This window comes from Mirounga angustirostris, unplaced genomic scaffold, assembly GCF_029215605.1.
Source record: "Mirounga angustirostris isolate CCGP_5_RB_7025 unplaced genomic scaffold, mMirAng1.0.hap1 SCAF_8, whole genome shotgun sequence".
In the NCBI taxonomy this organism is placed as follows: Eukaryota; Metazoa; Chordata; class Mammalia; order Carnivora; family Phocidae; genus Mirounga; species Mirounga angustirostris.
Window position 1 is genome coordinate 108,418,283 of NW_026991716.1, and position 12,866 is coordinate 108,431,148.

At 39.0% G+C, this 12,866-nt stretch overlaps 1 protein-coding gene, 1 long non-coding RNA gene and 1 other non-coding gene across 3 annotated transcripts in view; 1 reads left to right on the forward strand and 2 right to left on the reverse strand.

Annotated features, from left to right (window-relative positions):
• Window positions 1-403: 403 nt before the first annotated feature.
• On the reverse strand, window positions 404-5,601 carry LOC123836579 (uncharacterized). The gene is made up of 3 exons (XR_006788986.3): window positions 5,467-5,601; window positions 4,560-4,657; window positions 404-1,290 (listed from the first exon to the last, which is right to left on the reverse strand). It is a non-coding gene; the product is annotated as an uncharacterized LOC123836579 (long non-coding RNA).
• On the reverse strand, window positions 4,805-4,876 carry TRNAE-CUC (transfer RNA glutamic acid (anticodon CUC)). The gene has a single exon. It is a non-coding gene; the product is annotated as a tRNA-Glu (tRNA).
• A 177-nt stretch (window positions 5,602-5,778) lies between the features above and the next one.
• The window catches only part of NCOA7 (nuclear receptor coactivator 7), a 155,888-nt gene continuing 148,800 nt past the window's right edge, over window positions 5,779-12,866 (forward strand). The window contains exon 1 of the mRNA XM_045865492.3: window positions 5,779-5,919. The gene's annotated coding sequence lies outside the window, so the exon portion shown is untranslated. The remainder of the gene's footprint in view (window positions 5,920-12,866) is intronic.

Here is a 12,866-nt window from a genome sequence, read left to right on the forward strand (position 1 = left end):
TCATTCATTCCTTTTTGTTTTTTAATTAAATATCGAACTGGTGGAGAAAAATAGTATAATATGTTATAAATAATCAAATGAGAATTAACAACTGTGTACACCCAGGCTAGCATTTTTCTTGCATGTTTCTTGCCAAATCCTTCCTCTCTCTTTTCTATCAACCAGGAATAACCACTTTGCTTTTCTTTATAGTTCGCCATCTGTGTATATATTTACCAATGAACAACATTTTTAATTTAGCGTTTTAAAACTTCAAATAAAATGGAATCATTCTGCATTCGATTTGCTTTTAAATCATATTTTTCTGGATTCATAATGTTAGTAAGAGGAGCTGTAATCCATTTATTTTCCCTAAGCTGCAGTATTTCATTGCATGACTAAACCACAATATATTTAGCCACTCTACTCTTTTTTTTTTAAGATTTTATTTATTTATTTATTTGAGAGAGAGAGAGCATGAGAGAGGGGAGGGTCAGAGGGAGAAGAAGATCCCCCGCTGAGCGGGGAGCCCAACATGGGACTCGATCCCAGGACTCCAGGATCATGACCTGAGCCGAAGGCAGTTGCTTAACCAACTGAGCCACCCAGGCGCCCTAGCTACTCTACTCTTGATGGACATTTAGGTTGCTTCCAGTTTGGGTCTATTATGACAGTGCTGCAATAAACATTCTGTGTATCTCCCGGTGCACCTGTGCAGGGATTTCTCAGGGTTTGAGTTGCTGGGTATGGGAAACTCCAACTTTACTGGATAACACCATATTGTTTTCCAAAGTTATCGCACCAATTTACACTTCCACCATTAGCGTGTAAGAGTGCCATTGTTCTACATCCTTGTCAACACTTGGTATTAGATTTTTTTCACTTTTGCCACTTTGTGGGTATGAACAGAATCTTTTAAATTTTATTTTATTTTTTAAGATTTTTTATTTATTTATTTGACACAGAGAGAGAGAAACAGCGAAAGAGGGAACACAAGCAGGGGGAGTGGGAGAGGGAGAAGCAGGCTTCCCTCCATGCAGGAAGCCCGATGCGGGGCTCGATCCTAGGACCCCGGCATCATGACCTGAGCCGAAGGCAGACGCCCAACGACTGAACCACCCAGGTGCCCCAGGATCTTTTAAATTTTAATTTGCATTTCCTAATCACAAAAGAAGTTGATACTCTTTTAAAAAAATTTACTGGTCACATATGTTTCTTCGGAGAAGTGCCAATTCCAGTCTTGCCTCATTCTCTCATTTATCCACTCAAGAGTCATTTGAGTTGCTCCTAGGTGCCAAGTACCGACATAACCTAGAGGATACAAAGAGGAAGGTGATACAGACGTTGCCTTCATGGAGCTCTTGGCTTACTACCACGTTAGTGCCCTCAGGCATCATACTAATTATCAAGACCAAAAACAGCAAGAATTTTTGGCCACCAATGATATGACTATCACTTTATAAGGCAGAAGAAGTATATTTTATGAACTCTGACATCTAGGAATTTACAAAAACATAACTTACACAAAACTATAGCAAGTTATATAAACTACTATATATTATGTGATATATATTATAGAAATTCAGAGGATGTAATAAGCTGGTAAAAAAGCTAATCAAGTAGGTCCGTGGCTTAAATTTAAATTGCTTTCCTTTTATGTAACTAATGTAAAAATATTATTTTTCTATAGCCTACCTATTAAAGGAAGAAGATAAAAAACCAAGAATCATTTTTAAGTCAATAAAGTAATAATGATCAAATGGAGTTGTGGTAAAGATGATTTTTAAATAAAATCGCACTGAAGGAAAAAAAAAAACACTTTCACAAATCAACATGCTTATCCATAAATGCAAGTACACTGTGTTTGCTGTTGAACTTATTTCTTAACTAAAAGTCTTCCGCGGTGCCTGGGTGGTGCAGTTGGTCAAGCATCTGACTCTTGGTTTCAGCTCAGGTCATGATCTCAAGGTCCTGGGATAGAGCCTGGCTTTCAGCTGTGTTCAGCGTGGGGTCAGCTTGAAATTCTCTCTCTCCCTCCCCTTTTGTCCCTCCTGCTCTTGCTGTCTGTCTCTCTCTCTCAAACAAACAAATAAAAAGAATAAATGTTTTCCACATGTTTCTATGGAATCTGGTAACCCCCAAAACTACTACAGTTGACTTTTACTAAACTTGTCATGCATAGAATTCAATTATACCTTTAAAAGAGAACCTGCAATGTCATATAATTCCTCTTTACTTCTATGCAACACTCCCTATGAGCCATCCGATTTGTAAAGACTGCTTTAAAGAAGATGCCAATGTGGCACCAGAAAATTTGTTGTAGTGTGGGGAGTCTTAAAGAATATCAGATTTAGGTTGGGCAAATCAGGTTGGAATCCTGGTTCCCCCACATACTTGTGTGATTGCAGATAGGTTAAATAAACTTTCTGAGTCTGTTTCCAAAACAAGGATAATTGTTGTACAAATTGATTTGATTATTGTAGATAAAGTGCTTAGTTCGGTGTTCAGAATCTGAAAGAACTCATTAAGTTGTAGACATTATTCAAATTGACTCAGTGTAATTCTTTTTCCACTTCTTTCAGTGGAAATGTAGAGCTGTGGATCATAAAAAAATAGAATTACGAGGGCTGAACATGTATATGATTGTTTGCAAGTGAAGTCTTAGCAATCTACTTCTTGATTTAATTGATTAAGTAATCCATTAATACAGCACCAACTATAAAGTCCTCCCCTTCCTTCCTCTCCACCCTTGGTTCCTCTCCACCACCTTAATATTCAATTATGCATCACCCTAACCCTGGATATATGAGGATTTTGTGTTTAAATGAAATAACTTGACAAGTTCAGAAAAATGTTTTTGATAGGCAGCAAATAACCTTTGCTTTCATCTGTGCTGGTTAAATACTTTCTAGTCCTTCATCTTTAAGGAAACTCCTCATATGTGGGCTATTTCTGCAAACAGTCCTTCAGCATTTCCCCCTTTTTCTTTTTCTTTTTTTTTTTAATTTTATTTATTTATTTGAGACAGAGAGAATGAGAGGGAGGAGGGTCAGGGGGAGAGGCAGACTCCCTGCCGAGCAGGGAGCCCGATGCGGGACTCCAGGATCATGACCTGAGCCGAAGGCAGTCGCCTAACCAACTGAGCCACCCAGGCGCCCCCCTTTTTCATAAGTACGGAGCTGAGCACAATATTCCGGCTCTACAGAGCAGCAGCTTTGTGCTGTGTGTAGGGAATGTGATAAAGTACTGCTGTGTCTAAATGACAATATTATTTAGGAAAAGTGTACTTATTTGATTAAAAATAGCCATAGTATAGGTGAAACAATAAGGATGACACCAAGACTAAAGAAAATAAAACGCCATTAAAAAATTAAGCAGGGCGCCTGGGTGGCTCAGTTGGTTAAGCGACTGCCTTCGGCTCAGGTCATGATCCTGGAGTCCCTGGATCGAGTCCCGCATCGGGTTCCCTGCTCGGCAGGGAGCCTGCTTCTGCCTCTGACCCTCCCCCCTCTCATGTGCTCTCTCTCTCTCATTCTCTCTCTCTCAAATAAATAAATTAAAAAAAAAAAAATTAAGCAAACAAGAAAAATATCCGTTATGCTATTAATGGGTACACTGCAATTTCTTTTTTTTTTTTTTTTTAAGATTTTATTTATTTGAGAGAATGAGAGACAGAGAGCACGAGAGGGAAGAGGGCAGAGAGGGGAAGCAGACCCCCCGCTGAGCAGGGAGCCCAATGTGGGACTCAATCCCGGGACTCCAGGATCATGACCTGAGCCGAAGGCAGTCGCTTAAGCAACTGAGCCACCCAGGCACCTCTACACTGCAATTTCTAGACTCTTTCTTCTTTGGCTTCTTTGACCCTGACTTAGACTGACTCTTGTCCTTCAGACTTTCCTACTTTGTCCTCCTACAGTGGAAGTCAAGCCTGCAAACCTTGCCTCTTTATGCTGCACTCAATCTCTTAGGAAGCATTTCTACTCTTGGGCCTTCAGTTCTCACTTCAAAGCATAATCTCCTCCAAATCTATCATTATTAGTCAAAAATTTCACTCCATATGTACAGGATAAGTTCACTTGGATGACCTCTTCAAACCAAATCTTAATGTAACCCAGCTTCCTGCTTTACCACGCTCCCAATCAGCACCCTTTCCAAATTAACAGGCCATATTCAAAACCGTAATCGTGTTCTCCTTTGACTTTCTACACAACTGTGAGAGGCAGTTTTATTTGCCCCTTCACGTGCTGGGGGCCAAGGCTTTCTTCGCTCTACTTCTGGATATTTCTGTTGTAATTCTGTACAGAGGACCTGGTCGGCCCAGGGTAGGGGTGTTTGCTCTAACTTCTATGCTTTGCTTCTCCTTCCACAACGTTCTTGTTCAGTAAATCTAGTTTATTTAAGGTGACATGCACTGGAACAGGAAGTGTCCCCCATCTCCCCACTCACCACTCTCCTTACTGTCTTTCCTCTTTACCCACCTTCCTCTCTATCCAGGCCTCCCCTGCATGTCTCACAGGACCTCCACCTTTCACTTTGTTCCCTTCCAACTCTCCAGTCCCAATCTGGGTAAAGCGTCTTACCAGGTGCTCCAGCAGGAGGAACCCAATGTTTACATTCTCTTCGGTGCCAACAACCCGTAGGATGCTTTGAGGAACAGGAAAAGAACCTGCTGCTGTACCTGGGGGGAAAAGAAGGCGTATTTTAAATCCTAGATTAAATAACATTTAAAGACGAATTCAACTTTTATGAGTGAATAAAATAAATATGATTTTTTAAAAAAAAGCAGGTAAGAATTCAAGATTTTTAGGAGGTAGGATAAAACTTTTTCCCTGACCGGGAATCGAACCCGGGCCGCGGCGGTGAGAGCGCCGAATCCTAACCACTAGACCACCAGGGAAGCTGACTGCCGTCTTCCCTGAAGCTTATTTGCCACTTAAAAAAAATCTCTACGTAGACCTGACCAGTAGAAAGAGAGTTTGTTGGTTCTAAGCCCCACCCACTTCGTTCCTGTTTTGAGTCGCAGTCTCCTAAACTGAGGCAAATTTTGGGCGCTCCCAGCCCAGCACCCAGGTGGCTCCTGTGGGGAAATCCTGGACCCTCCAAATCCAATCCTCTTCCGACTGCCCTGCTAGAAAAGACTAATTACGTAATTCATTCTAATTATGTAACATAAATATCTATATCTATAGAAATGTTAGAGAGTACTGCCCGGAAGCTTGTCATTTGCTTTGTTATTTTTTTAATCATCTAGCTGCTCTTTCTAAATCTAACCTCTGTCTCTGACTCTTCCTCTCACGCAGATGTTAAGTCCCACTAAACCTTGTATTAAATCTAGATAGATTGTCACCGGCGGAGAGCATTGCACGTTGCAGAGCTGGGTGTGACACCGCACACGTCCCTGGCAGGCGGCGCAGGCTCTCTGTGGGTGATGAAGGGCCACGTGGCCTTCTAGAACCCGATTATGTATCTATCGTGATGATTACTTACTGAGCCAGGCTAACGAAGCTGAGAGTTGTGGGTGACGTGCCTAGTGAAGCACTGCGGAGATCATCTGCACCCGGATCCGAGGAAACCCTTCAAACCCACTGCGTTTCCATTATGCTCATATTTTGTAAGTGTTATTAACCGGGCAATCGCTTCACGTCTCCGCGTTCTGTGCGAGACACGGCCGGGAAATGATGCAATTACCAGAGGAGTAAGAAACCTTACCGCCCAGCCTCGATTCAGAAATCCTCGTGAAATAGGAGCAGAAGGCAACAGGATGTAACTGCGCTTTGAAGTGCCAACCGTTCCAGCAGAGCAAATGTAACCCAAGAGACCCAGCTCCGCTGCAAGATGGAAGGAGGCTTAAGTAACACAGATATAAATTCGTAATGAACTTGGTCACAACCCCCGGCGCCACTGTGAGTTCCAGCGGTCATCCATCACCGTAGAATTTAGGTGAGCCTCTGCTTGAATATTGTTTCTTGTTTTCGGCAACCCAGAGACGGTTTAGATTATTGATAACATTTGTCTAAAATTGTTTAATAATATACAGGCAGGAAGATTAAACGGATTTTTAAAGACTGACAAAGATGGAAAAATCACGAGAAATTTCTAAACTTAATTATATTTTAGATAGGACTCATGCTTCTTTCCTCTATCAAGGAATTCTTAGGAAATCAGGTTCAGTAGGTGGAGCTCTTTCCTCTGAATTGCGGGTTACCAGGGCTAAGTAGCAAAGGATCTGGTTTTGAATACAAAGATAAAACAGATATTATTTTTAGAATAATTTCAAATTTTAATAGGCTTAGTCACAATATGCTACAAAAGGATAGAAAGGTACAGTAAACACCACCATCCCTCTCTTTTCCCCAGTCACTGATTTCTTCTTCCCAGAGGTAACCAGTGTTAACAGTTTCTTCTGTATCCTAGAAACAGTCTATGCATATACAACTAATATCTATTTCTCCTTTTTCCAGCTTTTTATCTTGAAAAATTCCAAACCTGCAGAAAATTCCAAGTGTAGGAAAATGAACACACATATACCCTTCATCTGAACCTGTGCTGTCCAATTTAGTAAGACCAGCCCATGTGACTATTGTGCATTGAAATGCAGCTAGCACAAACTTAGATGTTCTACAGTTGATGACTGCCTACTGGTTTTTTAAGCCTTAATATAGGGGAAAAAGTAAAATATCTCAATAATTTTTACATTGATTACATTTTTAAATTAGAAATATATTGGGTTGGGGCGCCTAGGTGGCTCATTCGGTTGAGCACGGGACTCTTGATTTCAGCTGAGTTCATGACCTCAGGGTGGTGAGATCCAGCCCTTTGCCCTGCTCCACACTAGGTGTGGAGTTGGCTTGGGATTCTCTTTCTCCCTCTCCCTGTGCCCCTCCACACCACTTAGGTGCATGCTCTCTTTCTAAAAAATTTTTTAAAAGAAACATATTGGGCTAAAATATTATTAAAATTTATTTCACTTTCTTTTCACTTTTTAAGGTAACCACTAGAATATTTAAAATTATATATGTGCCTTGCATTATATTTCTATTTTACAGTACCGAACTAGATTCACCAGTTGTTAATATTTTGCCATATTTGCTTTCTCTTCGTCTTTCTTCTGAAGCATTTTGGGTTAGTTGCAGACATCATAATACTTTACCTTTAAATACTTTTCTCCTATATTTCCTAAGAACAAGCAAAACAATTATCACACTTAGGTAATTTAAATTTAATGCAATATTATTAATTATACAGTTAAAAATAAAATGTTTCAATTGTCATAATAACACTTCTTATACTTTTTCTTTTTACCCAGGATCTACTCAAGGATTATACAATGCATTTAGTTGTCATGTTTCTTTAGTCTCTTTCCTTTATTCTGGAACAATTCCTCGATTTTTTTTTTAACAATATTGATCTTTTTGAATAGTGAAAGACTGTTGTTTCAGAACTGAATTTATCAACTCAGATAAATATCTCTTTTGACAAGAAAAGAACCTTAAGTGATGTGTCCTTCTCAGTGCATTACATCAGAATGTGCATGATGCTAATGTATCACATTATCTCTCATGGCCAATGTTGTAGGCAGAATAATGGCCCCCATGGGGATGTCCCTGTCCTAATCTCCAGAACACACGAGTATGTTACTTCACATGGCAATAGGAATTTTGCAGATGTGATTAAGGATTTCAAGACACAGGAAATTATCCTGGATTATCTGAGTGGGCCCAAAATTATAACAAGGGTCTTTATAAGTGAAGGAGAGAAGCAGGAGAGTTAGTGTCCCAGTGATGTGATCCGAGGAAAACTCAACCTACCTTTGCTCGTTTTGAAGAAGGGGAAGGGGACCCTGAGCTGAGGAATCCAGGTGGCCTCTGGAAGCTGAAAAAGGCAAGGAAAGGGATTCTTCCCTAGAGCCTCCAGAAAGAAAACAGCCCTGCCAACACCCAGATTTTAGGCTAGTGAGACCCAAAGTCAGACTTCCGGATTACAGAACTGTAAGATAATAAATTCGTGTTGTTTTTAAGCCATTAAGTTTGTGCTAATTTTTTACAGCAGCTATAGGAAACATATAGTAAATTCGAGCATTTGGTTAAGGTGTCCACCATACCTTGAGAATGTATGAATCTTCTGTTCCTCAGCAAACTTTCACCCACTGACAATCTTTGCTTGAATCAATTATTACCATGGTGATTGCAAGATGGTGTTATTTTAATTTTATCATTCTCATGTAAACAACTTCCCTTTCTCTCCTTTCTCTTTTTATTCTCTATTTAATTTTTAAATATAGTTTGGACTCATATTCTTTTTCTGTTTTTATTCAATGTGTAATAATCCACCACTGTCATTTTTCTTAGTAATTGTCCCAAATTTGGCCAGAGGGGTCCTTTTAAGTTGGCTCCTGTATTCTTTTGATATGTCTCCCTAATTTTTGAGCACTTCTTTACCTTCTGTTATAAGATAGTGTGGCACACCCTGTACTTTATAGATTGACTTAGAGAGAATTAAGATCTTTATGCCTATATCTTTTTTTTCATTTCTTTGTTTTATTTTTACACAAAGAGGGACATACTCTACATACTTTTTCTAATTTTTTAAAATTAATATCTTTTAAAGGATGTCCATTCTTTACATAAAAAGTTTTCTCATTACTTTTGATAAGTACATAGTATTCCACTATTTAGGTATTTTATTAAAGCAGTTTCATATCAGTCACTTAGATTATTTCCAATCTTTTGCTTTTACCAAAGTACTAATATGAATAACTTGGCCCAACATAACTTAGCATTTAGTTTTTACAAATTTGCTCCAAAATGACTCAACTTATAGAGTGCCAATTTCTAATTTGAAAATATTGTTATACATTGGAAGAAAATTCATTGCATCCAATTCAAATTCACTTATAATTTATTGATAGTTTTATTTTTCAATTTGATTTCAGTCTGACTCAGCTATTCTTTTGTTCATTAATTTGTTCATTTATTAAACAAATATTTATTGACTAATATATGTCAAGGACTATATTAGGCACCAAAGACATCAAGATGAACAAAATGGAGTCCTGACCTTGAAGTTTAGTCTGGTGGGGTTCAAGTAAGTAAGGAACAACAGTAAAATAGTGGATATTAAGAGACATGTAGGACTATACTTTAACATATTTATTTAATAGATTAAAATGTGCCACTCATCATGCATACTTTACTGATGGGAATATAAAATGGTACAGCTATTCTGGAAAATAATTTGGCTGTTTGTTATAAAACTAAACATGCACTTACCATCTGACCCATCACTTGTACTCTTGAGAACTTACCCCAGAGGATTGAAAACTTACGTTCACACAAAATCTGTCCACAAATGTTTACAGCAGCTTTTTTATAACAGCCCCAAACTGGAAACCACAGAAATATCCTTCAGGGGGTGAATGCTTAAACTGTGGTATATCCATACCATGGAATATTTATCAAAAAAGGGAACAAACCATTGATCCACATAACAACTTGGATGGATCCCAAGGGACTATGAAAAAGCCAATCCAAAAGGTTATACAGTATGATTCCCTTTGTATAGCATTTTTTAAATTATAGAAATGAGAAGGAATTTGTGATTTGCAGGAATTAGAGATGTGGTGGGGAGGAAGATGGATGCAACTATAATGGGGCAGGTCATGGGAGCTTTATGGTAATAGAACAGTCCTGTGTCTTATTGGGGTGGTAGTAGAATAATCTGTACAGATGATAAAATTGTATAGGACACACAAATACTTAAAAAAGAGTGTATGTAAAACTGATGAAATATAACTAAGCTTGAAAGAGCATACCAATGTCATTTTTCTGGTTTTGATATTAGTGGAGTTACCCAAAATGTTACCATGGGGACAACTGGGGCAGTGGGGGTGGGGGGACCTGAGACTTCCCTATATATATATTTTTGCAACTTTTTGTGGATCTATAATTATGTCCTTTGAAAAAAACCCTTTTCAGCTTATTGCACTGTAAATTTCTTTCATCTAATAAATCCAAGCAACAACTACCAGTTCAGTTTAGGGGTTCATTTCAGAATTTTAAATTATATCTTAGCTACAGTGTCTTTGTACCTGCTTATTTGACTAAGTTTTCCAGAAAATTTAGAAAATATGTAATGAATTCTCAAGCTACTGAACAGACTTTTCAGCAGAAATAAAACAGTGGAAACTCTCCAAGAACAGGGAACTTTTCAATGAACTGTGAATAATAAAAGAAAAGGACAAATTTATTGGGCTTAATCTAAATAATCAGCCATTAGTTCTACGTGTTGACTGGCACGCAGACAGCAATCTGTTTCTATAGACGTCAGTATTTCTTTCTCAATACACTCCGGCAGCCTCCTCCTTTCTGATGACAAGGAGATTTCTACCTCCTCCTCAGACTTTATAACTAACTGAGAGAAGCACTAACAATAGGCCCATCCACAAAAGGACCTATTTACATTTTTCTCAGAATTCAAGGGTTATCTATAATGTGCTGGCTCAATGATAGCAGCTGTAAAAATGAACCACTATTAAATAGTGAACTCAATTCTGTCAGGTCCTCAATTCTTTAGGTCCAAGATGGCTACCCACAAGCCTCCATAGATGTCATTAGCATTTACCTGCCATGGAACTCCTGTGTCTCAACCAACCTAAGTCAGGCATGTGAAAGATGTTTCTGTGCTAGGAAGAGAAGGATAGGTTTAACCACTGAAGAGTGAACTTTCTTGGTGCCCACAGATTAAACTCATCACCCAATACACAAATCTCCTCTCCAACACCTTTACAGAGAAAACTTCTTTCCACAGGAGTTTCAGTTCTTTCAGTGGTTGTGAGCTCATTGCTTATCCAAGGAGCCTCTTTCATTCTGGCAAAGTATTAGAGCAGTATGTGCTGATGTTCTTGGAATTCCAGTTCAAGGGAAGATAACCAGTGAGTGTTGTGCTTAAAAACAGACACACTAGGGGCACCTCTGGTAGCTCAGTTGGTTGAGCATCTGACTCTTGATTTTGCTGAGGTCACGTTCTCAGGGTCCTAAGATCCAGCCCCACCTTGGGCTCAGCATGGGTTCTGCTTAAGATTCTCTCCCTCTCCCTCTGCTCCTCCCCACACTCCCTACTTCAGGCATATACTCTTCCTCCCTAAAAAAAACAAAAAAAGCACACTAGCCACACTTCATTACAAAATTATCTTTATTTTTTTGTTTTTCCTTTTAATTTTTTTATTTAAATTCAATTAATTAACATATAATGTCTTATTTGTTTCAGGGGTACAGGTCTGTGATTCCTCAGTCTTATATAATACCCAGTGCTCATTACAACACATACCCTCCCCAATGTCCGTCACACAGTTACCCTATCCCTCCACCCCTCTCCCTACAAAATTATCTTTAGATAGTTATGTAAGAAAAATATGCACACGTTTGCAACAACAGTCACTATTGTTTGGTGGTGTTTCCCAAAGCCTCAGCCGACTCTGGGCTGAGCCTGGAACCCCAGGCAGAGCTCGATCTCACAACCTTGGGGTCATGACCTGAGCTGAAATCAAGAGTCCAAGGCTTAACTGACTGAGCCACTCAGGCACCCAAGGGGTACAAATTTTTCTTTCTTTCTTTCTTTTTTTTTTTAAAGATTTTATTTATTTATTTGACGGAGAGAGACACAGCCAGAGAGGGAACACAAGCAGGGGGAGCGGGAGAGGGAGAAGCAGGCTTCCTGCCGAGCAGTGAGCCCGACATGGGGCTCGATCCCAGGACCCCAGGATCATGACCCGAGCCACCCAGGCGCCCCCCAAGGGATACAACTTTTAAGAAAGAAAACTTTTACTACATTAATGTATATTATAAGAGTAATAGCTAACTTTTCTTGAAGGTCCTATTCTAGACTTTAGTCTAAGCATCATTCATGGATTACCTCATTTAATCCCTATATCCATCCCGTGAAGTTGATACTATTTTCATCCCCCTTTTACAGATAAAGCAACAGAAGTTAAGCAACACATCCTAGGTCAGCACAGGGAGAACTATAGTTTGAGGTCAAAGCCTGAATTCTTAGAGATTGCCATGTTCTCAAGAAGTACACGTTCTAATGAGGTTCGATCTTTAGTGTACTAAGATTTCCCAAATTATTTTATGTATTTCATCTTATCTCCCAATTAAAATTTCACCTTCTATTTAGAGTGGCGCTGTCCAGAATATTTTTTTTGTAATAATGGAAATGTTCTATTCTATACAAAAGAGTAGTCACTAGCCATGTGTGGTTCTTCAGCACTTGAAGTGTGGCTAGTGGAATGAAAAAATACATTTTTAATTTAAATTTAAGTGGCCACATGTGGCTACTGTTGGACAGCACACATCTAGCACACTAGAGGATAAGGAAATGATTTTGTTTCTTCTGATTTCTCCAGAAGGACAGAGCTTGGGCAAATCAATAAATGCTAAATTAATGAGAAGGAATTAGTGACAAATCTTTAAGAGGGGATTTTCTCTCCCTCTAAGCTGGGGAGCAGAAATCTCTATACCAGGACTTCCACTGTAATGTTATAATAAGCATATGATACAGTATGCAGTCCTAGAGGAGTTCCTGAAGATAGGAAAGAGGATCCTTAAGTTACCTTCAGTGTTTTTGAAAGGCTGGCAAACATTTTATAGATTGATGCTTACTACTTTTAAAATACATACTCAGTTCTGCCTTTGTCTAATAAAAAAGATCACTAGTTTCTTGCCAAAACATGGGGTCTATTTAAAGAAAAACAGAAGGGGACTCTTGGTGGCAAAAGGATGGAAACAGTCAAGAATTGCAACTCAATGAGCATTTCTACAAATGTCCTATAAACTGCATTCTAAGGCAGGCTTCTTTATAAGCATTGTTAGAGTAAGCAACTGCTAAAT